Source organism: Scaptodrosophila lebanonensis, unplaced genomic scaffold (genome assembly GCF_003285725.1).
Source record: "Scaptodrosophila lebanonensis strain 11010-0011.00,11010-0021.00 unplaced genomic scaffold, SlebRS2 tig00000080-arrow-pilon, whole genome shotgun sequence".
Lineage (NCBI taxonomy): Eukaryota > Metazoa > Arthropoda > Insecta > Diptera > Drosophilidae > Scaptodrosophila > Scaptodrosophila lebanonensis.
This window is the reverse complement of record NW_022060561.1, coordinates 605304-630309: the sequence shown is the minus strand read 5'-3', so window position 1 is coordinate 630309 and position 25006 is coordinate 605304. Positions and strand designations below refer to the sequence as shown.

Below are 25006 nucleotides of genomic sequence, written 5' to 3'. Positions count from 1 at the left end.
AGAACATTCAGCTCCTTATTTGATGGAATTGTATTGCAGGATCAAATGTGGTAATTGCAGGACGGAGAGAAATGCAATTAAATATGAAAATAATAGCATAATTTATTCTTAGTAGCTCCTTAATTATATAAAAGACAGTTTTTAAATGGTTCATATTCAGATTTAATGACTTTGGCTTTGGAATTATTTAAAATTAGTCAATCAGTTTGTATATAGAAGGACTACACGTGTATTCTAGCAATACGATTATCTACATATGCATACCAAATCTTATATAAGCAGTAATGTCTAAATAAATTAGAAACACTTGTTCACTTCTTTTCTGTTGCGTTGCATAACCCATGTCCGATTAAATTTTTACGTCTTTCAATAAGTAGTTTACTAAATAAACCCGAGTCTTTTTCAGAGTCAAGTAGTCTTCTAACCACACTGAAAATATGAAATCGCTGAACCTGTCCGTAAGTCAAATGAAATTATAGAATCCAACTATAATTTCCTTGATTTTATTTAATTTCTTTAGAGTTTTTTGATGTTAGCTACAATTATTACTATGGCAGCAGGACCGTCAGGTTATCCCTTTCCACCAATTCATGTGAAGCCATAATAAGCAGTAAATGCTCACTCGAGGAGTAGAATACAATTTATAAAAATGATTTAATGTTTTCAGATGGTACTGATTCGGAAGCAAATGTTCCAATCAATAAAGTAGAATAATATTATTCGTATATGAGGAATGATATTACCTCTATTATTCCTAAATAAAAGTAAGAAACGATGCATGTTAATCCGATCTATGCTTCTCCCTGAAATGGCAATATATACACATTGTCATTTAGCTTTATTCGATAGCATTGTTGTAGGTGTTTCTAAAGTTCAAATCAAAATTGAAAGCGAAAAATGAAGCTCATGGGGCAGTCGTAGAAGCTAAAGCCAACCGGATGCAGCTGTTTCTCACATAAGCCAGCTGCACAGCGAAAAGATAATAAAGAGTACGAAAAATCACACAACTTATTAAGGCTCATAAATTTGAAAATGCAAAAGCTAAATACCGACGATTTATTAACAGCCTGAGCTGCCGCTCCTCTCGACAAAGATATAAAAAAAATTTAAAAAAAAAAAACGAAAGTGCTGGAAAGCGCACAAAACAGTGCCAACATCAGAAAATCCGCCCCATTCGGATGGACGTAGTGGAATTGGAGATCCGTAACTGATATTTGTTTTGAATATTTTTTGCAAAAATATGCAAATTTTTTATTTATATTTAAGCTTGAAACTTCCTCGTTTGTTTACTTTTTACTGCCGCTACTGGACGTGCGATGCCAAGCCCATGTGCCCAAGGAGCCCATCCCTCAATGCATTTATTCAAAAACAAAGCCTAATTATTTATGATTATTGACGATATCAACAACAAAAATATGAAGCGCTACATAAATATTGAGATTGTGTTATATTCTGCTGAGTTTTGAGATGCATATTTACGCTCTTTAAGATTTGTTTATAAGATTTATGAGTTGAAGGGGAATGCCGTTTCGATTCGTAAAGCAGGCGTATTAATATCAACAAAAATATTTCAATTCTTAGCAGTTTCTGGATGCAAAAACTAATAGAAAAGTAGCCGACAGCAACAAGTGTTCGAACAGCGTTCAAAAAAAGAAGAAAAAAAAAAAGAAAACATGCACAAGTGGCGCATTAAAATGTTTTCTTTCCACTCAAAACAAATAAACTGTTGAAAGCGCGCTAAAAATACCAAACAAAAAATAAATGTACTTAAAGAAACACACACACGCACATAAAAATGCCAAAACAAAAATGCCTGCTCGAAATTGAAAAACTCGTAAAAATTGGCAAGTGAAAGCGTCAGAAAATAATAATATTGCTTAGTTGCTCAGCTGTTTGGTTGGCTTTTATGTACCACCACCAGTCGTGTTTTATTTATTTTCATTTATGAATGACTTTTTGACGTCGTTTCGGATCATTCTTTTTATTCCACAACATGCTTACTATACGCGAATATCTTGTGTGTGGGCGGCCAAAGAAGCACTCTTCGAACAAAACTATATACATATGTATGTTAAGAGACACTTGCAATGAGGAAAGAAACGATTTATTATCATGATTTAATCGAAAGCAGATCATTTCTCAAGTATAATAAAATAACAGACAGAACAAATAAGAAGGAGATAAATCTGTAATCTGTAATTAATAAAAAAAACCTCGATCTAGCCAAATTTTAAAAATATTATAATATGCTAGACAGGTTTTGAAATTGTTTTTAATTAAATTTTATTCACTCATATATTATCAAATGAAAATCATATAAAAAGCTGTATTTTTCCATACCTATCAATAGATTGCGGCGAATATTATTACTGTTCGTGCGAACATAACTATTTAGTGAAAAGCTTCATTTCCAATTGTAATATACAAGTACATATGTATGTATATCCATAAAACATTCCAGCCAAATTTGTTTTGATTTATTTGCAGCAATATACTTTAGTTTAATTAACAGTTCTATTACTTATTTTAATCATACTCGTACATATCACAATAATGTTCCGCTGCAATGCACATTTGAACCACCTGGTCACTCTAAAAGCCGAAACTTGGCGCATGCGCACGTGTCTACAAGCGTTCCATGGCTAAAGACATCGTATGCATGAACTTAATGGTATCATTTGTGCGGTAATAAACCCATTACAGTCAAAACTTGGTAAGTAGACCCACACCCGCAACGTATTGCAACGCCCGATCACCGATGTTGTCGTGTCTGAGCGATTGCTGTTCAATAGCTGCCAACAACTACCATGAAAACATCAATGATGGTAACTGCTGCGCAGGCAATGGGAGAGGGGGTGCGGGGAGTGAAAATTAAGGTGTGTGCCCCAAGCAGACCATAAGTTTTTTGTGCAATTGCTAGATGTGCGAGTGTCTATACGAAGTGTACAGTAGTCATACAAAATAAATACTATTATAATAAATACTATATAAACCAGAATAGAAGTAGAAATATGCTTCATTGCTTAATAATATTTACACTTTTTAATTGTTGTTGTTAGTGAATACTGAATGAGTATAAAATATATGAAGATATTTTGAAAATATTGTAAAATTTTAAGCATTTGAATTGGCAGGAAAATAAACGTAGTTGAAGGAATGCTTTTGAAGGAATGTTTGGTCAAGCAGCAGACGCTGTAAACACATAATTACACACACACTCATAAAGTGTACCTCGCTCTGTAAAGCAAGATGCGCTCAATAAATCGCAACTCTCAATGTGATTGCGTTGATCGCGCTCAATTCCTTTTCTAATTGCGCTCTTTGCACACTCCACCCTTGTTATCCCTTTCGTAGCCGTAGGAGCGACCGGTGCAGCAACAGGGGAGCTTAGTCTAAAGGCTGGCTCACTGTACTGTACAACTCTCTCTCGTTTCAATTAAACCCGTTGTTGTTGCTTCAAACAGAAAACCTGCATCAATAAGTAGAAACAATAGGGACATGTTCTTAACAGCTAAACTAGTAATCATCTCTCTTTCTCGCTCTCTCACACTCTCTTCAATTGAACTCGTTGTTGTTGCTTCAAACAGAAAACCAAAAGGCTTTGAAAAAATTCGGTGCATCAACAAGTAGAAACAATAGGAAGATGTTCTTAACAGCTAAAGGAGTAATTGGCTTTGCGCGGCGTCGTCTCTCTCTCTCTCTCTTTCTCTCTATCACTTCAATTGAATTCATTGTTGTTGCTTCAAACAGAAAGCATAGATTTCCAAAATGCATCGAAAAAGCTCGTTTCATCAACAAATGAGAATCAATAGATTTGCGCAGCGACATGCTCTAAAGAACTAAAGAAATTTTTTATGCACATGCACAAATCTTGATATTAGGCCATTATTTAATAATTAATAAGAAGTTACTGTCAAAGAATTCATACTCTATTATTATTATACAGGTATTTGTAGGCTTTTTTAGCTTTTAAGTTGAGATTGTTTCCTATATAAACATTTTAATTTGTATCAATATTTATATTAATATTTAATTTAATAATAAAATTAAAAAAGCTAAAATTAAAATCAGTAACACCGAAGCATTTAACTAAAGGCACAATTTACACTAACTGCCTGTCACTTTTTCAATTGTGAAACTCTCACTAAAGTGCCACCAAAACAGATAAGATGTTATAAGTCGACAATATAGAGTGCTCATTGGAGGAAGAAAAAAGCAACAATGCATTCTTCCATCTGATACTTTATCGTTCATTTCGAAGCGCTGCACATCACGTATACGCAGTTCAATGAACGGTCACTTTTTATCGAGCACTTACTGTACTAAGTATATGAGCACTGTACGTTAATTTACGCCAACTCTTGACTGTTGACTGGTTGCTTTCGGTTTCATTATGACTAACAATGAAAACTGAAAAATCATGCAATTGCACTTTTTGTGGCAAGACGCTGTTGCTGTTGCTTTTGCTATTTCAATTGCAATTGACTGTTTCTGTTGTTGTTGCAAGTTGCAATGCCGCACGATTGCAAAAGACATACATTTTGTATCTTTTCGGCTGCTTGTTACGCTGCGGTTAATAGTATTATTTTTTTTATTTTTATGTTGTGTTATTAAATTAGCAGCTGTGCGCTGCAGTTTGAAACTAGCTTTCAAAATTTTGAGCAAAGCATACACATACTAGTATAGACGTTTATATGCGTATAAATGTGCACAATCAGCACATAATTTGATGTCTACCTCTGTAGCCCACAGTCGACATTTAAACGCCCACAATGTCGCATGCAGCACTACGTACGAGTATGTGCAACATTTGTCGCCTACAACCATGATGATGACGATGGTGATGATGATGATGGCAACTCTGCCATTGCCTGCCTGTTGCCTTCAGATTAGTTTTGTCACTGCTACTTGCTATTTGCGCTTTCTTGTTCAACTAACAATTTTCCCTACAATATATATATGTATGTGTGTTTGTGTGTGTGTGTGTGTGTTTTCCCTTGACACTCTTGGCTTTTTGGTTTTTGTGTCGCCGTCGTCGTCGTCGTTGTCTCCCTTTCGCTTCGGCTCGCATTTGCCTCGCTGAGTTTATGCGATTTGGTTAATTGGATTTTTGCAGCGTTGGACAGCAAACAGTTTTCAATATTCATTCTGGGCTCTGTGCGTGCTGATTGGAGGAAACGGTTGGACGCATGGAAATGGAAATTTGCATAATGGAAGTGTTTGAATGAAAAGTGCCCGAAGGTTTTAGATGTTATATCATTGAATAGAGCACAGATATAGCCCAAAGAAAGGCAACAGAAAAAGGTTTAAACATTTATTTTATTTAACATAGCTACACCCACAAAAATTTCACCATCCAGAAAGGCAAATGCCAGTTAGTGCCGAAGGCTTTAAATGTATCTCAATACCAGAGCAGAGCAGCCTCTTCAGCGGCTTATTTCCAACAGCAATAGTTACGAAAAAACGAAAAAATATAACAATTGTTGCCTTCAGCAGCACATTCAAATAATGCATATATATTGTACAACAACAACAACAAATGTGGCTATTATCCTACAAAAAAAGTTTCTGTGTAATTACTTTTTTGTGGCCGCCATATCTTTTCATGCTGCGGCCTAATTTTCACAAAAAGTGCATTGCAAATTGCAGAGATACGCTCTAGATTGAGAAACGGGAATAGAGATAACAAGCAATAAGTGATAAAGGTGAAGAACTATAAAATACAATTCAAAATTTTTTGTAGACAATCCAGTACTATTTAATTTTTAAATAAAAGCCGCCCTTCGTTGCCGATTAGTTATGGCTATAACATTGTATATTTATTAACATTATTAAAATTTTCAGAGAAAACCATTTTCTGAATCATATCGATTTTAAGAGCTATGCGACAGAGTTATTCATCGCGATTTCTTAGAAATAATATTTAAAAAATCAAAACCTGGCCATGCATTTATTCTTTTCACAATTTGGTGCTGGCCGTTTGGCAAATACAATTCTCTCAACGACTCAGATTCGTTATTAGATATTTTTGAATTTTTTCTATAGGCTTTTCTATTCTTCAGTTTTATTTAGTATAGGTTCTCTATTGTTTTGTTTTCTTTTTTATATCGACAGCTTTCTTTGTCGATTATATAAACACACATAAAATAATTGAGCTGAAGGCCTCTGTTGCCATAGCTTACAAAAAAATAAGCTAGCCTATAATTTTATTATTATTAAGTTAGCTCTTAAATAAATAAATAAATATTTGCTTTGATTATCATACGATTATCAAACAGTCAATGTTGTTAAAACTTTAAAACTAATTACATAACAGTTCGTTTTCATTTTATTCACTGCAGATCACTAAGCTAAGCATTTGATATTCATTTATATACTTAGATATCTTGTGTTACGAAAGACGCTTCAATGTCTTAATTCACTCCTTGGAAATCTTTTATTTTTTTCTCTTAATAAAAGCTATTTCTAAAACTAAAATAGTTTCAGAGCTAAGTTCAGTTGTTTTAACTTGATGGTTAGAGAATGGTTCCAAATGCTTAGTGTTTTATACGAATCTGGCAAGTTTTATTTATTTATTTTATTTAATAATTTATAAACTTTATCTTAGCGTGAAAAATATCTGATTACTTTTAAGTTATTATGCTAGTCTTTAAATATTTATTTCAAATTTAATTCACAATTTATATATTTTCCTCCTAAAAACATTTTCTATTTAAATAATTTAGTTTCGATTTCGTTGTTTATTTTTCTTAGTGTAGTCTGTTTCGCCCTCGAGGTAAGCTTTAAGAAAAACCCTCGCACCTTCATCCCCCATACACACACTTTTCTCGTTGCATGTTGTGTGGCACGCTTCGTTTGCTGTAAGCTCGTTGCATTTATCGAATCACTCGACTGCAACAGATCAGCACAGCTCGTCTGATTGAAAGGCTGAATGAAAAGCAAACAATAATTTGAAAACGTTGTAGGCATTTTAATGAGGCATTTCTTCCAGCATTTCTTTGCGATTACGCATGCACTATACGCTACGTAGGTAGGTAGGTACTCATAGATACTTTCGATTTGGTGTTTTGACGCATAATGGCGGCTGTGTTTGCTTCTGTTTCTGTTTTGCATTTGTAAGGTTGCGCCACAATGTTTGCTGTAAGCTCTCCGGACTTCTGCGCTGCGTCTTAATACTTGGCCTTTGAATGTCAAGAACTTGTCTGGCTGTACTACATACATACATATATGTATGTACGTATGACCGACGAAGGCGGCGGAAATATGCAAGACAACAATTTGGTATTTATTTTTTTAAGTTCATGTGCTTGGAACAAGTTTAGCGGCTGTCAAAAGTCCATATAAGGCAGGTTGCCAGTAAATGTGGCATGCAGGGAATAAAATAATGGTCATGGCAAAGGCTTGTTTGGAGCCATGATTGTCATTAATCAATAAAACTATTCGATATTTTTATATATATTCGCCGCAGTCGTATATAGATTTAAAAGTATTCATTAACAATTACAACCTTTCATTTATGCATTCAAGGGGTATTCGTGCGTTATATCTATTGTTTGCTTACAATTTATCGATTAACTTAAAGCATTAAAATAATGCAATTTATCGTTTATTGTAATATAATTAAAGATATTTTTTTTTGTTGCTAATTAATTATTGGCCTGCCTGCCGACTTCTAAGGAAGAATTTAAGTTATCAAATATATTCGCATGAGTTGTTTCAACTTTGAAGAATTCTAATACAAAATAGCAATATTATTATTGAAAATTAAGCTACCACTACTTATATATACTACTTTATTGTAATATAATTAAAGAGATTTTTTTGTTGTTAATTAATTATTGGCCTGCAGCTTTGGCCAGAAGAAGCTTTGACAGAAAGAGTTTCACCTGCTAAGGAAGAATTTAAGTTATCGAATATATTCGAAAGAGTTGCTTCAACTCTGAACAATTCTAATATAAAATAGTAATATTATTATTTAAAAAAACGCTACTACTACTGATAAGTATTAATTGCGTTTGAAAAATCTGGCAAAAATACGTGCAAGTCGTGGTCATTTTTTATCTGACTTTTTAAACCGCAGACAATCTCGTTTCTACACACCCACACACACACACACGCAGAGATGCGCTGAAAACTGACAAAGCCCGACAAGATAAATGCATAAAGATTATGCCAACAACACTATATATCATTTACCGTTTTAAAAAGTGATATTTTTGCAGCCTCAACGCCATAAAAGAACTTCTTCGACCGCAAGAAAATGAGATGCATACGAAAAAAAAAGAACTGGCACATGAACAACAACAAAAAAACAATAGCTTATAAAAAGCAGTCAACAGCCAACGGGACGCGACCAGAATCAGGCTAAGAAAGCTTTAGGCCAAAAGATTTCATCATTTTCATGTGCGAGGCGACGGTGTTAACGTTTTGACGACGCGTCGTCTTCAGAAGCAGCATTTTAGGTCAAACCGCACCCGCTCCTTTAGTGTAGTTGTGGTTGCTTATCTGCTTCTTCTTCCTCTGTCTGCTTGCATCCTGCGTTAAGCATATTAAGTTTCTGGATCTGGCCAACAGCTGTATGAAGCTCTTCTGACTGACCGACCAAACCTGTTTTTTAGGCTACCACTTGTGGGCCGTTCGACGGCAGCTGTAAACAATCAGAGCTAACTGCATGGCAGGCACTGAGCCATGAAAAATGAATGATGATAATGATGACTACAACGACGTCGCCCCAACTTGACTTCTCTCCCCCCTTTCCCCTTCGCCCCTTCGCCCCTTCCCAGCTGTGGCTGATCTTTGCCATTGCGCCACAAAAGCCATTGACCAAAAAGGCTTACAAACACTTAGTGGCATACGCTTGTTGGCTGGCTGGCTGGATGGCTGGCTGGCTTGATTGTCTGGTTCCAGCCATTTCCTGCTCCTTGCTCAGACTACTCTGGAGTGCACCTACCTGCCTGCAAGCAAGCTACCAAGTGCGCTTCTAAGCAGCAAAAAACTTGATTTTTCTATCTGTACTTGGTTGCCCTTTTTGGTTTGAAGCTTTGGGCTCTTGTTTGGTTTATGAGCACTTAACTTTTTTGCTATTTCAGCTCGTACTTTGCTTTTTACCTGCTGTTGTGGTTGCCTCTGTTACCAGTATACTATATTGTTGCTGTTGTTGTTATTGCTGTTTTCATTAGTATAGTCGAAAACCGGTTGCAGGGTTCATAGGCATAGGCGCTTTGTTGAAAGTCGTCTGAGGGGCATTAGCAACAGTGGCAGCTTCTTTTTTTTTTATTGCTGTACTCTTTTTGCTAGTTATTCTAGTTTCAGAATTTTTATTCCAATTTTTTTTTTAAACTATTTTACATTAGTGTGCCATGCCTCACTGCATTTCCCCACTTACATATATACTCGTAGATAGGTTCTGTATTCGTATATGCATGTGTTTAGATTTGTTTTGGTTGGTTGCCTTCTGTTTTGATTTGCGGAACACTAAAGAGTTTGTTGACTTTTCAAGCTATTTTTAATGGCATTGCTATCATGAAAATCATCAATGATATGTTGGAATATATATAAATATTTGCAATGTAAATAAATAAATAATTTTTCATGGAAAGCAGCTGTAAACAGGATAATAATTTGCTATAAGGCTTTTTACATTGTCGCGGAAATGTTAAATTTCTGAAAAATAAAAACAATTCCTTTTCAAGAACTTTTAGAAAACTTAATGAATTGCTGTAGAAATATAATCTTCTCTTTATTGAATCATTTTTGTTGACTTTTCAAGTAATTTCTTTTGACATTGCTATTATGAAAATAGTCTATATTTGTTGCAATTTATATAAATACGAGTATATGAAATGTAAATAAAAAACTAATATTTTTCGCATCGAATCGAATGGAATACTTTTCTAGAATGAACATTTTCTTCCTTTTAGAAAACTTAACTCGTTGCTGTACAAAGAGTTTTGCTAAATACCTTTACTCTTCAGTTCTTTATCTCATTATTTTCGAAATATTGGTTGACTATTTAAGGAATTTATAAATATATCTCTATTTCATCATTTTCGAATCATTTGTTGACTATTTAAGGAACTTTTAAATATATATAAATTTAAATAAATAACTATTTTATTCGCTCACAAGTTTTTCACATCATCACATCATTCACATTTCACCAAATCAAAAAGATTATTTTTTTCAAGGCTTTTTAGAAAACTTCAGGAATTGCTGTACAAAAATTTAAGTTAAATAACCTAATTCTCCTGCTCTTTATTTAATTATTTTTTAAAATATTGTTTACTATTTAGGTTTTTTTTTAAATATATACAAATATTTGCAATTTAAATAAATAATTTTTTTTCGTTTACTAGTTTTTCATTTGCCTGTCATTCCAAAAGAATACTTTTCCAGAAGCAGGTTTTCAAGACCTTTTAGAAATCTTCATACATTGCTGTAGAAAAAGTTGTGCTTATTAACTTTATTCTCCCGCTCTTTATTTGATCATTTCTGATATGAAGTCTGCATGCTAATTATACCTAAAATATGGTCATGTGTGTGCTACAAGACTTTCTTTAATTACATCAGGCACATCACGACTTCATTAAAGTTAATTTCATTCAATTTCACTTGCAATCAGCAGAAGAAATCAACGAAAAAACTTAAATGAATTAATAAATGTAATGAAATGCTGTCAGACATGGCCCATTTGGTCCACAATCGACTCGTCAGTGGCATTTCTTTGGCTCTGCACCCACTCTCTAATTGCACAATATGGTCGGCAGTCAAGTCCAGTAATCAACTCGACTGCTGAGTCACAGCTGGGTAGGCTTTTTCTCTTTTTGTTTCTCGTTACTTTTCGAAGTTTGGAGTTGCCTCCACAAAATAAATGAGTAATCAAGCGTGTGCAGAGCATTAAAAACATGTCCAGTTAATATAAATGATTCAAAAGAGTATGTCTTTGCCAGGGCTGCATCAAAAATATGTCCTTAGCTTTCACATCTTTCGGACAGACGAACAGCTTGTTGCAGAGTATACACATTTTGCTTAAATGTGCTTAAAGACCTTAATCAATGATTAAAAAATCTTGAAGTATTGCCACCCATTCGAAATCAAGTCGAAGCATTGCCGCATTGTCTGACAACCCACGAAAGTCTCGTAGAAATATGCATTTTTAAATGGCAGGTAGCAGTTTCATTTTTCTCTCTCATACTCTTGCAATTTTTGGGCACAACAGGTCTTGGGAATTAGCAACAGCAACAACAACTGCGATGACGACGACAAACTCAATTGGGCGTTTCGTAGTATTTGTTGGTGGGCAGCACGCGCCCAAGACAGTCTCAATAATTGTGCCGTATACGTAATATTATGTAATCATTGTCTCACTCTGATCTGACACTGCACATTTGCTAATTTGTTAATATTCTTATGCATGAAAATCATGTATATTAGATGCACTTAATACTTTTCACACAACATTAGGCATTCGTGTGGGCTTTAATTAAAATCTTAGATAATAGCAATTAGTCGAGTGTATGCTGAAAGATTTCAATTGCCTTAAAAGGTAATCCATGCAGCCTTAAAGATGAAATAAATTAAAGATTATAACTAATGGCTTTTGCTTTTATTTAAAAGAGAGTTGGCCTTTCTATTTAGAAGATACCAGTTTGTTAATTAAGGGATTTGTAGTGTTATTAGAGCAGGAAGTGTTTTTTTTATAAATTCATTTAAAATCTGTAATATGAAAATTAAAATATATTGAGAAATAAAAGCAAATATTAGAAATTACAATATTTTAAATGTTGTTATTAAATTAAATCCTCACCCTATAACTAAAAAAAGCCTTAAAACTTTTAAACTATTTTGTGGTAAATAAATTACAATATTCTAGAATTCTTTTTATGTTTCGAGTACTGAAAACTATTTTAATTCTTCAATTTGAAAATTTAAGTTTCAAATTAAAGAAAATATTGGAAATTCAAATATTTCAAATGTTATTAAATAAATTGCTCACTCTGTAACTAAAAGCGTTTCAACTAACTTTTAAACTATTTTGTAGTAAATAAATTACAATATTCTAGCGTTCTATCTTGTTTTTAGATAATTTAAAAAAAATTTTGTTTAAAATCCTTAAAATCCTTACTGACTTCCAACAAAAATAAAGAAATAAAGAATTAAAAAAAATTATGGAACATGCGGAAGAAATATCAAGATACTTTAATTAAAATTTTGTTGTACTAAAACTAACTAACTAACTATTTTAATTCTGTTTTAAATACATTGTTTTACTCCATGACTACATAAAGCTTTTTAACTTACTTTTAATCTTTTTCTTATGAATAAATTAGAATATTCTGGAATTATTGGAAAGTTTTGAGCACCCTTTCTGTGCAAGAACTATTTTAATTCTTACTGTGTTTTAAATAATGACAGAAAGTTGCGAATACCAATCAGTACTCATGACGTGAGCCAATTAGTTTTCGTTTTTGTGCCGAAGGTGTGATTAGCGAAGTAATCAATATTCCAGTCTGGTGTCAAAGCCGGCAAGGTGTAAACTTGTCTTAATTAAACCCAGAGGAAAGACTCTATTACGAAGCAGAACTGTGTATACATAAATATATTTATATGCAAATAAATTAAATAGACGACTAATTACAAGAGGAGACACAGACGCCGCAATCCTCCCCATCATGCTAATCTCCAAAGTCTGCCAGTCAGGCAGTCATGTGCCAAGATTCTTGGGGCAAAAGTGTAAGTGATAATTAGAGAAACAGACAGACATGAATCAGCAGCAATAGCAATAGCAGGCAGCAAGCAGCTGTCGCTGTGGCTACATGGAAGTTTTGTAAAATGCTTAAATACAACAACAACGATGGCGATGATTAAAATTTAATTACAGCTTTTAAGCAGGCGATTTCACTTTTTTAATGCAGCCATGCCGACTGGCCGACAACAAACAAACATTCGATAGCTATTTAGACTTGACCTAGTTACTACCTACAGGCAGGAAAAAAATTATACGAAACGAGACGAAAACATACCTAAATAGTTTTAGAACGCAGCGACCACAACGCTATAAACATAATTTGAAAATTGAAATTGTTGTACAAGTAGTGCGAGTTTCATATTTTTAGTTACTCATCAGTGTACGCCCTCATGCGTGTATCTGATGGATTTGCAGGTGGGACGGCCGCTGCTGAAAGAAGCCAAGAGCGTGCCGACGCCGCCGACCAAGACCCAAATTTTTTAGCAACGACAAAGGAAAATTTCAATTTGTTGCTTGATGCTAAACTTGGAACGAGATATTGAATGACTGCCACGCGTGGCTTCAATTACAAAAGACTGCCAAAGGTCTTAATGACAATTAAAAAACAAGTACATACATACGAGTATAACAACCAACAAAAGCAAATGCGACAAACGTGTTTAGAGCGAGTAACAAAAACGCTTTTGCAACCGATAACAAAGCAGGGACATTCGAATATAGTGTGCAGTAAGCGATACATCAAGTTAGACAAAACAGACGACTACAAACGCTAATTCAGCGAGTGATTAAAGTGCCATTCAAATAGGGTTACATTAAAATACGGCAATATCGATATTATAACGGTTTTTAAAAGCGAAATTTAATTTAAAAAACTACTTGTATATATTTATTTGATGTTTTTCCTGTTATCGGTATTGAAACTTTCCTTTCCTTTCGTTACACATCCCTACATTGAATTTCGTATTTACTTAAATTTCGCTTTTTAATATCACTACATTTAAGTATGTACTATTAATCTATCGATAATCGAATATTAGGATTCGAATACTATGGGTGGTAATTGAATAAGCGAATAATACGAAGATATACATTCCCATATCGATATCACTACATTTAAGTACTATTAATCTATCGATAATCGAATATTATGATTCATATAGTATGTGTGGTAATTGAATAAGCGAATAATACAAAGAAATACTTTCCAATGCACTACAGAGTAATAAAGTGCCTATAAAATATTAAGTGTGGTAATTGAGAATGAATATTGAATATTAATTCAAATATTCGGAGTGCTTCTATTAAAAAAAGTTTGATATTTAAGTATTACAATCAAACATAATACATCAATTTAGCAACTAGACCCATGTAGCTATCATATTAGACCAACCAAATGCTAAGTATTCGAGTGATATCGATAATGGTATTAGAATATATGGAGTGCTCGACAATATTTTAGAGTTCCTGTAGATTAAAGAATCTTAAAATCGAATACTATACAGCATGCAAGTATTAATTAAGATCATTGTAAATTATGAATAGAATAATATTAAGTAATAAATAAATAACTACAATCGATTGCAAATTCTAAATTGACAGTAAAATATTGACTGTGATAGTCGAGAATGGTAATTGTATATATGGAGTGCTTGATTTTTTAGAATTTCAATTAAATACAAGATATGCATTTGAAATCAATTTTTTATTTCATATAAATAATTTAATAATATGCATTTAATTATATCAAACAAGACATAAGTAATAATATTAATATATTTTAATAGTCAGTTTATGAATTAGGCCAATGCATATATCGAATGTGTTATCGAATTGCGACAGTTATTAAATGTTGAATGGATGAAAATTTGAGTATCCAATGGTTTTGGCAAGCGGCAATGAAATAGCAAGCACCTGCATGTATGTATCGGAGCATATCTAGCGAGTTCAATGATAACTGTTTTCATTATTCCATTTTCATTATTTCATTATGTTTGTAGTGCGGGTAGTTTTCCACAATGTTGTGACCTTGAAATTGTGAATTTAAGAAACGGCACAAACACTGCCCACCAATGCATGCACTTGACAACGATGTGGAAGTACGAGTACAAACATGAAAGCCAGCCACCCACAAAAAATGTAGCTTTGAACCGTTTTGAAGGTCGCCTGCCAAAGCAAAGGCGAAACACATGGCGCACTATTGGCAAATTTTTGATTTTTTGACAGTCCCCCCCTCCCCCCGACAAGCTCTCTTTGATATTTTGACAAACGTCATCATTGACGAGTGGACTGCTGCTCTGATCATGAGCAGAGCAGAGACACAGCTATCATATCATCTGGCAGCTGATTGTTGTCTATTGTTTCCGAGCGGTTTACATTGAGCCATAAAGATGTGTGGGCGTTACGAAACCGCTGCGTTGTCTTTCATTAGCAGCATGGAAAAATCAGGCCTGGGTCTTTGTGTTTAGCATTGAGATTGATTTAATTATGTTATGTTTTAACTTTTTATGCCAAGTATTCTCTTTGTGTGTCAATTTGCTTTTGTAATTAAATAATTTTTTCAATCTACTATAATATAGGCTAATCAATTTCAATTGAAGGTGTCAAGTTTCAACACAAGAGCTTGTCATGAATGAAGGGTCAGCGTGAAAATTGAAATTATATTTTGTAGTGAGGATATAGAACTAGCAACAATTGGAAAAGTAGTTAATGTACTTTTCCAATCTTCCAATTATTTATAATGGAACTCAACTACAAAGTACATACCATTTGTAGTTAAACGCCTTAACCAACAGTTCGAATAATATTGCGATCTAAAGATATTGACTCACCGAAACTGCAAATAGAAAAATATAAATGAAATCATTAATATACTTGCATGATTAGTTTCCAACTAATCGTAAGATTAAAGTACAATAGGAAATACCACACTGTTTACGTTCATAAGCAATTATTTGCTTGCTTAATCAAAAATAAGTTCATTTGAGAGAAACGAAATGCTTTGAAAATAAATTAAATAGAACAAATTTACAATTTAAATATTTTTAAATGCATAAAATATCTTTATTTTGAAATATTTTATAAGGCACCAGTTTTTTTTTTAGAAAACTGGGGAATTCATCTAAAAATGTTTGTATAAAATGAAAGAAAGGGTTAAAAGAGACGTGGTTCTGCTTGGGACAGATTATATTATATAGATAAATACTACCCCAAAGAACAATGTTAGGATAGGCTAAGTTATTGAGATATTTTGAAATTTAGTTTATAATTGTATTTCAAAGAATTATTGTAAAAATATTACTTTTGCAACCAGTTACATGTCTCTTTCAGAAATAATACTAAATTATCAATAACTCGCTTTAATTCTTTATAATAAATAAATGTATAATAATTAATATTTAAGCCAAATTGCAGTTTTCTGGCACGTATTGTCTCAATAGCCCCCAAAGGGTTAAGATTAATTAAAAGAGCAGCAAGCAGTGGACAAAGCATGAAAACTGCTTGACACTGCTTTTCTTTTGTTCTCATCCCAGAGCTTTGAGCTTGTTCTTCATCTCTTATATCTATATCTACTCATCCTGATCCAGAATATATATACTTTAATTTAATTACTTTCACTCTTTAGGCATTTCATAAATTCAAGCAATTTCTACAAAAGTACATTTTAAAGAATTGGAAACAATTGCAAATTAGTTAATGCGATTAATAAATGTCGGCTATCAACGCGAACAGATTTATATCTCTCTCAATTTGTATATCTACATATCTACTTAATTGCTGTCGGTCCACACGTTTCATCCTAAACAACAGCCGAGCAATTAACGAAACTTCTCCCTACATTGAAATGTTGTTCATTAAAATAACATGCAGAGTTTAGTGGTTGAGAACTCTTCCATATCGGGATCATTTATCTAAACAAACTTGTTCAAATGCTCACTCGTATGTAAATTAGTGATATCAGTTTGCTAATCTAATCAATATACATAAACTATAGAATGTGTTAGTTCTCATTAGCTTTAATTAAACATGCCTTCTACTTGTATATTTCTTTCAAAACATTTTGCATTTTTTTGCCACTTCTTATCTGAACTGATAAGTTAAATGTGCGTCTACCATATCTGTGGCCTAACAAGGTCTATGGCGATAATATCTAATGACAATTACACTTCCGCCAATACAAATACTACTTACTACTCGATATATCAGCTCATATTCTGCTTGAGTTAGATCAAGAAACCCTACAACTACTGCCAGGCAAATGTAAACACACACCTGTACGTAGAAACAAATGCAAATAGTATATGTTTATACGTCAATATGTCTACTTATTTATGTGAGCACGAACTTATCAGTCTAAGCACTGCCAGCAGCTGTGACGCACATGGACAGCACTCGGACTGTGGTAGTAGTATATCGTAGCCTTTCCATTCTAAAATTAACAATACTGTTGAAAAGAAAACGAAACAAAACAAAAAATCTCTCTTAGATTGCTTGAGAGTTTCTCATAGCGGCCCAACTCGCTATAAATTTCTCAATGTCGCTTGGCAACTGATTATTATTTTGATTGTGTTTGCGAGCAGCAAAAAAAAGAGCACAAAAAAAAAACAAAGCCCGGCAGGTCGACCCCCTCCCCCAACCAACCCACACATACCGCCCAGCTCCAAAGCGCCGTCTAGTAATTTGCGTATCAATCAGCTGTGAATTTATGTTTATATTTAATTATGAATAGGAAGCCGTGTACGCGTATTTCGCGGGTGCAGCTACACCTGTTTCGCGCAGCTCGAATCTGTAAGATTCATCCGCTGTTTCGCTTGAATTATAAATTTGTCATCTTATTTGGTAAAAATATTAACCCGTTTAGCGGCATTTCTGGCTCTGCGGTGCTTTCCCAACACTTTGGCGCCATTATTATTCAATGTTTTTGTGTGTCATGCCATTGATAATATTTATTCATTTGAATCTTTGTCAATCTGTGACGTAACAACTAAGTGATTTCGCTGCCTTGCTAAATTTCCACGTGCCCCTTATCAGCAGAAACACTACAGTTTCCTTGGTTGCCAATAGGACTGACTGATAAGGCGACTTTCACGTTAATACATGTTTGTTATCTAAACGCCTCATATCAATTCTGTATACATATATCTTTTATTGCAAAGTTAAGGACTTTGCCACTTGTGTACAAGTACAATTTTTTACAAGGTTTGTGTTTTTTTTTTTTGTTGTCAATGACATGCATGTCATTATACAATTAGTGCTCGAATGGGGGATTATGGGAATAAGTTGAAAAATGCGGTTCTGATATGACAAGAGAGAAATAATTGGAAATAATTTCCAAATCTTATTAACAATTAAATGCAGGCCTAGCGGTAGTAGAAAATCTGTTCGCAAATAAAAAAAACAAGTATTTATTAATACTAAATTTATTAAATAATTATTTGTAGTCACTGTAAAAATACTAAATTCTACGTAAATTAAATGAGAAATAACTAACATTTATTATCGACAAATATATGTAACCAAAAGATGCAATAATCTCTAAACAATTTGTAAAAATTTTACCATTCGGAATCGGAATTGCAAAGCAGAATCAAAACAAGGCTCAGTTGAAATGTCAATTCAGTTAAATAATTGGAAGGGATTTCACAATCCTATTAACATTTAAATGCAGAACTAGCGAGAAAATCAGTAAATCAGTTCATAATTCTCTAAGAAAATAAGTCATTTATTCAGTTGATTTTTTTGTAAATTAAATGAGAAATATATATAACAAATATATAACATATATATGTTATCAAAATTTGAAGATTTGGAATCACAATTGCAAGAATAGGCACTTAGATTAATATTGAGAAGATTGTAGACCGAATAAGCTTATCAGTCGTCGATAAACTTATCGATAAGCCATCTATCTTCAAGCAGCGCTGGTTTAACAACTTTCTTAGCATTTGTGCAGAGCTCTAGTTATATGTACATATCATCCAAATTGATGTTGAAACATCTTTTCTGACCTACATAGAAGAGAAGTTTAAAGTTCATAGTCTTTATATTTCCCGGCTATTCACGCAGAAGCCATTAACGAGAGAGCCATTGGTCTACTCTATTGTTGTCTTCTAGACCCGCACATTGCGAAAATTTATAGTAGTGGTATGCATTTTTTTTTTGTTTTTTTTTTAGTTGTTGCTTTTTTTGCATATGCAAATTTTTATTGCGCCCCTGGGAGCCAGTTAACGGCTCTTTGGTGCTTATTTGGACACGCGCAGCTCTACCAAGAGCTAAAATATATAGATATATGTGTATATGAGTGGACGCAAGCCCGCTGGTTAAAAAGTTCCTCAACTTTTTCTCTTCATTCAGATACAAACACTTTTTGGGAAACACTTAACAAATAAATAAATACAAATACTTATGAAGAACAAAATAGTTTTTAGAAGAAGCTGAACTTTTCTGAGCATATAATGAACTGGGTTACGCTTTTTATGATGCTTCAGTTGCGAGAGAGCGTCCCGAGGCATAAACTATGCAAATAGAGAAAAGTGCGTGGGCATCAAGTAAGAATCAAGAAAGCAACTACACCTTAGGGCATGCTAATTGTGCCACTATGAGGGCCACAATTTTCATTTGAATTTCTGAACAGGCAACACACATTTCATGTTTCATTCCAGCCTAAGGAATTTCAAAGTCATTTTCTTCACTTGTATTATGCAAATGTTTATTAATATTAAATTGCACAGCTGCCAAGTGTGTGCGTTGTGTGTAAATACAACATATTAAGTTTGTTTTATCTCGAAGAAATGCAAAAATGATGAGAAACTCATTTGACAATGGCATTCGTTTTATATTAGGATTAGCTACAAATTACAAATCAAGAGCTTTTTGTGGTTCTTTTTTGTGTGACACAATGGAGACATTCTTTAAATAATAAAATCAGCTTCAATAACTTTATTTATCCAATCGTGCACCTTCTCTCTATCTCTCTCTCTTCCTCTCTCATTCTCGTAGTAAGCTCCTTTTTATTTATCTGAAACTTTGATCTTTTGAAATTCAAAGGAATCTTCTGACAAATTCTCCAGCATCTTAAAAGCTGATTTTATCGAGCGTTTTGTTTAGTTTCTCAAAGTAACTTAGCTGACATCGTCATCAGAAGGTCTTAATTAGTTTACTTTTAAGGTGTTAATACTTCCGCAATATTATAGTGTTTATTAAATGGAATTTGCAGCGACGCAGGAGGCCTCACAACACCTATTGCATATCCTTGTAGGTAGGAGATCGATTCGTGCTGACAGCAAATCAGCGCTTAGGCACTCGATTCGAACTCTGGAATCATTACTGAATTTAATGGATCTCTTAACGAGACTTTTTAAGACTTTTTTTAAAGAACTTCTAAGACTTCTGCAGAAGGAGCAGATATAAGTGAAGCTCTTAACAGACTCAGGTTTACTGTCATACGCAATCTTTCCTAGGCGGTATTATAAAAAAAAACCAGCTAAGTTCATTGGAAACTTCATCCATGAAGGACCAATAAAAACAAAGGATAATCAAAGGGGAAAAATGGGATAAGAAATCTACCAAACCCAAACTAAGCTTAGAGACAATAAACTTTTCATGAACATTCTTCTGTCTTCTAGGCAGATGAAGTTTGTTTTAAATCTTGCAATTGTATAGATAAAACTGATAGAAAAATGTTTCAAAAGTATGCAGCTAAAAATATCATTTATTTAAATTTGAAAATTGCAATTTCTTTAAATTGAAACACAATTTTAAAAGTACTTTCTTGATTCTCAGAAAAATTAAGAGAAATGGAAAGCTGAGCGCACAATACAAATAAAAACAAACGAAATTAACAAATAAGCATAAACCGTAAACAAATGCAAAATTCGCATTGATTGGCAAGCCCCGAGGGTATACCAATCAGAGAAACAAATGTAGAATAAAAGTTTCACTGCCAACGATGCAAATATTTTCTGCAGCTACTCTGCCATATCTTTCCATCAGTATTTGTATCTGTGTGTGTGTGTGTGTGTATCTCAAGTAACAAGAGTTGGTTTTGTGCTTTGTTTTAGTTTTCGGCATGCTGCTGGTTTTTTTTTTCTTATCGATTTTCTCGTTCGAACTCACAGCTCTCTTCACTTTTATATACATATTTATTTTTTTTATCTATGCTCATGCTAGCTGATTTTAATCTTCATTAGCCATTTCCTAGACTAGACCACTTTGTTGCCGCTGCTGCTGCGGCTGCTGGGGCTGCTCATTAAAAAACTATGCCAGAAATTGGTTTTCGGTTTAGTTCGCTTTTTTATTTTGTTTTTGCTCACGTCTTTATTCTGTTTCTCTCGCTTGATTGCTCTCCCTTTATTGATTGTTCTTTAAATATGTTGACGTCGAGGAAACTTTGCTGATATACTCAAAGCTAAATTAAAAGGACAATAACAACAACAGCAACAAAGCAGCTTATACAAATGATTCAGCCAAATTGTTGGCTTTTCCTTATTAATGTTGCAGGTAAGCCAAAAAGATGAATTTCCAGGAAATTCTATTGGCATTGAATTTTGTTTCCTTTTAATTAAAATTAGAATGCAATGAAATGAAAACAATATAGTTTGCTGAATCTTTGTGGCAATTAGTTGTGTAAAAGTAACATAAATATGCAATTGTTTTTGATTTAATCTAGATTTTTTCTTCTATGTTTTGATTTTTATTGGAATTTTCGATTTTTGCTATACTATATTCATCGGTATTTCTAATATCGCTATGACATATGCAGCGCCACCAGGCAGTTCATAACTTTAAGAAAACTTACGAAAACTATAAATAAACTATAACAAGCTATAATTCAATACAACAACAAAGTAAGATGTAAGAAATGTACACCATCGGGAAATGTTTAATTAGTTTTGTTAAAATAACAATTAGTTTAACTTTTCAGGTAGCTGAAGAACAAAAGCACCAACAAGAGCTTAATAAATTTTATTTAACACAAAGTTGAAGAAAAGTAATCAAATGAATTTCAAAACAAACTGTTTTAAATGTATATTTTATATGTTTTTAACTTAAAATTGTATGTGAAAAATCCATTTTGAAAACATTGCACTATTTATGAAAACACTATGCAGTGATGGCAAATTTCCAGATACTGCATACATATATAGAGGCATCGATTATAGTCTTGGCGATTTTTCTTAATTTGTTCATTTTCGACTCCCACCTCTACTATAAGACTGTAATTTTTCCTTTTAAATATAAACGTTTTCTTTTAATCTAAAGGTCAAAAGGTGTCTAGAAGAAAAATTCATAAATCATCGTCTTTAATTTTACATTTTAACGTAAAGATTTTATTTCGTTCTGTAGAAGGAAAATTATTCGAGCAATGGCAGTTATAGAAATAATCTTTCTCTGCTTTTATCTGAAGACTACAAGTGTTTGAAATTCTTTACAGGGCAATGACATTACTGTGTATTTGTGTGAAAATGTTTAAAATTACTTTTCTGCTGTTTTGTTATAGCTTCATCAATATAATCTTTCCCACTTCATAGACCTATGGCTTCCTTAATCTCTGAGAACTAGTAGCTGTTCGGTTTTTTATGCCCCCCACGAACTCAACTCAGGCAGTCAGGAGGACAAATTTTGCCATTTCATTCAACGTTTCATTCTAATCACAAGTTTTGCAAAATACTTTTCAATATTATATGTTTATACCTTATCTGCCGCATTCTGTTTAGATTATTAGGCGCCAGTGCTATCAACAGCATTTTATTTCTCTTAATAATTTGTTTACAAACAAATTTGCTCGTATAGCCGCTTCGATTTATATACAACATCAATTTGTTCTAAGGTGTGATATAATATGTACATTTATACAATCGTGCAATATAATATACGTAATTAAAAGCGCCTCGCAACAATACACAGAAGCGTATTTACTGAAAGAGTCATTGTACCCGGCCGTGTGCGAACGCAGAGAAATTTCAAATTGTTTATAATCAGCTGTTTTTTATTTGGATCTTTTTTTGTTGTATGCCTTTCGAGTTTTGTTTTATTTAAAAATGTGGCAGAGATACACATTTTGTTTCTTAAATCGTTTGAACCTTTATAAATATTTAGAGCTTGCTTTAAAGACACTGCAAAAATATGTTGAACAAAATTCGAAAATAAAATGAAGTCAGAAGATAATTGCAGACAGTTTGTATACATTTATGAAGTTATTAATAAGTCGTTTAATACTTGTTACTGCATTTGTAAACTCCAGTCCAAATCGAATTAATTAATTAATTTATTTGTTTATTAATTCCTAGAAGATTTCTTATAAATTAATGTACTAGTCACAATATATCAACTAAAACAATTTCAGATACATAATCTTGAATGGAAATTATTTGCTCTACATTTGGCGTTCTGTTCTTGGAAATTTCTTTGCTTCATAGGTCAACCAACATTAGCTTTTTACGGCCATAGTTTTTTAATGCAATTTACGATTAGTATAGAACTAATATCATAAAATTTAGCTCATATAAAAATTATGTGTATCGATTTACTCATTATTTTTCATTGGACTGAATCCTCGAAGCAAATATTATATGGAATGTTTTAAAAAGCTATTGAATACCATAAATCTAGTTGGAAAACACAAATAAGTTCTCTTTCTGATCATTTTATTTTGCATAAAAGATAAACAATCCTTTTCAAAAAATCTCTCCAATAAAGAACTTTTCAAAGCATTCTCTTCAAACTTGAAAAAGGCGATTTTAAAAGATTGGATGATTATTCGTCGATTTCCTTGAAATCTAATAGTTGTAACTTCACCATAAAAATCAAAAAATATATTTGAATCTAATAAATCACTCTTTTGATAAGGGTTCAATATGTTGGGTATTCTAGCTTTATTAAATACTTATGTATTTCAATGTATGAACAATTAGGCCCACTAAACACTTCTAAAATGAAATAATTCAGATTAAAAGCCAAACTCAAAAGTTGTATTTATTTTTCATTTTCAAGCTACCATGCATATACATATGTGAAATTTTATTTGATATATTTATTTATATGAACATACATATGTATTCTTATCAAAGGCCCTCCAATGTATATAATATGCTGTACTTGACGAAAATGCATCTTATACCTTTGTTATATGCACTCAGTCGCATTTGAAAAGGACTTTTATACTTTTCCTGCCCACACTTCACACACACACACATACGCATGCACACAGAAATATACAGAAATTGTTGTTGGCTGCTGCACAACTCCCCTTGTAACGAGTCTGTTAACTATGCAGAACTCTCTCGCCGCGCTCTCAGTTCATAAACAAAAATAAGAGCAACAACAACAACAACAGCAATAGCAGGCAAACTTCGCTTTGGGAGTACCAAACGCTTTGTTGTTGTTTTTGTTGTTATTATTGTTGGTGGATGCTGCAGGCAGAATCAACACAGACCAGACTCAATTTTTAGGCTTGTGTGTATACCTTTATGACAAGCGCTTAATCGTAAAAAATTAAAAAGAAATTAAACTCCGTTCGTACCTTTTTATGAATTCTGCTAATAAATTGATTTATTAGTAGTTTTTGTGACTGCTGCTTGCTTACAGACGGTTTTGTTTATGCGTGCATTATTTTGCAATAAATAATTTGGCGTTTAGTACACAAATCTCACGTTGCACACAATTTGTTGTTAATCACGTTTAGTAACTATTTGCAATACAATATTTTTATATTTGTTGATTATTAGATTTAATTAAATTATATTTAATTCAAATTATTGCTTTCTACTGCTCTTCCAACGTTTTATTATTATTTTCTTTTTTCATTCAAAAAATTGTTAGCGCGTCGTCGTGTTGCTTTTATTTTACCGTAATATTTTTTCGTTATTTTTTTATATTTTAGAAATTTCACTTTAAACTTTTTGCTGTATTTTTGTGGTGTGTCGCGCAGTCGAAGACCCGATTTTGAAAAGAACACAGCGGCGCTTGCACTTCGCTGCTGCTGCTGCTTTTCACAATTGAAATCAACAATCAACGAACAAACAAAAAACCTTTGACAATTTAAAAGGAAATTCTATATAAAAACGAACTCCGCTCCCACAACCGCTCAGCGCGAACAAATTTTCTGAACTGAACTGAAATTTGAATGGCACAATAGCGCAGGCCGGAGTCTATACGTTCGCGCATAAGCAGCTGCATGCAAAGAAAACCAGAAAGTAAAAACAGTACGGCAGCAACAACAACAGCGGAAAGTACAGCTCAAGCAAAGGCAACAGCAACAAC

General features: G+C 33.1%; 1 protein-coding gene and 1 long non-coding RNA gene across 2 annotated transcripts in view; one reads left to right on the top strand and one right to left on the bottom strand.

The window, feature by feature from the left end:
- Positions 1–24776, bottom strand: part of LOC115625920 (dual specificity tyrosine-phosphorylation-regulated kinase 2) — a 97649-nt gene extending 72873 nt beyond the window's left edge. The window contains exons 1-2 of the mRNA XM_030521154.1: positions 24267–24776; positions 15577–15581 (exon numbers count right to left, since the gene is read on the bottom strand). The gene's annotated coding sequence lies outside the window, so the exon portion shown is untranslated. The remainder of the gene's footprint in view (positions 1–15576; positions 15582–24266) is intronic.
- LOC115625921 lies at positions 413–785 on the top strand. Its single transcript, XR_003995556.1, has 2 exons — positions 413–458; positions 521–785. It is a non-coding gene; the product is annotated as an uncharacterized LOC115625921 (long non-coding RNA).
- Positions 24777–25006: the final 230 nt, after the last annotated feature.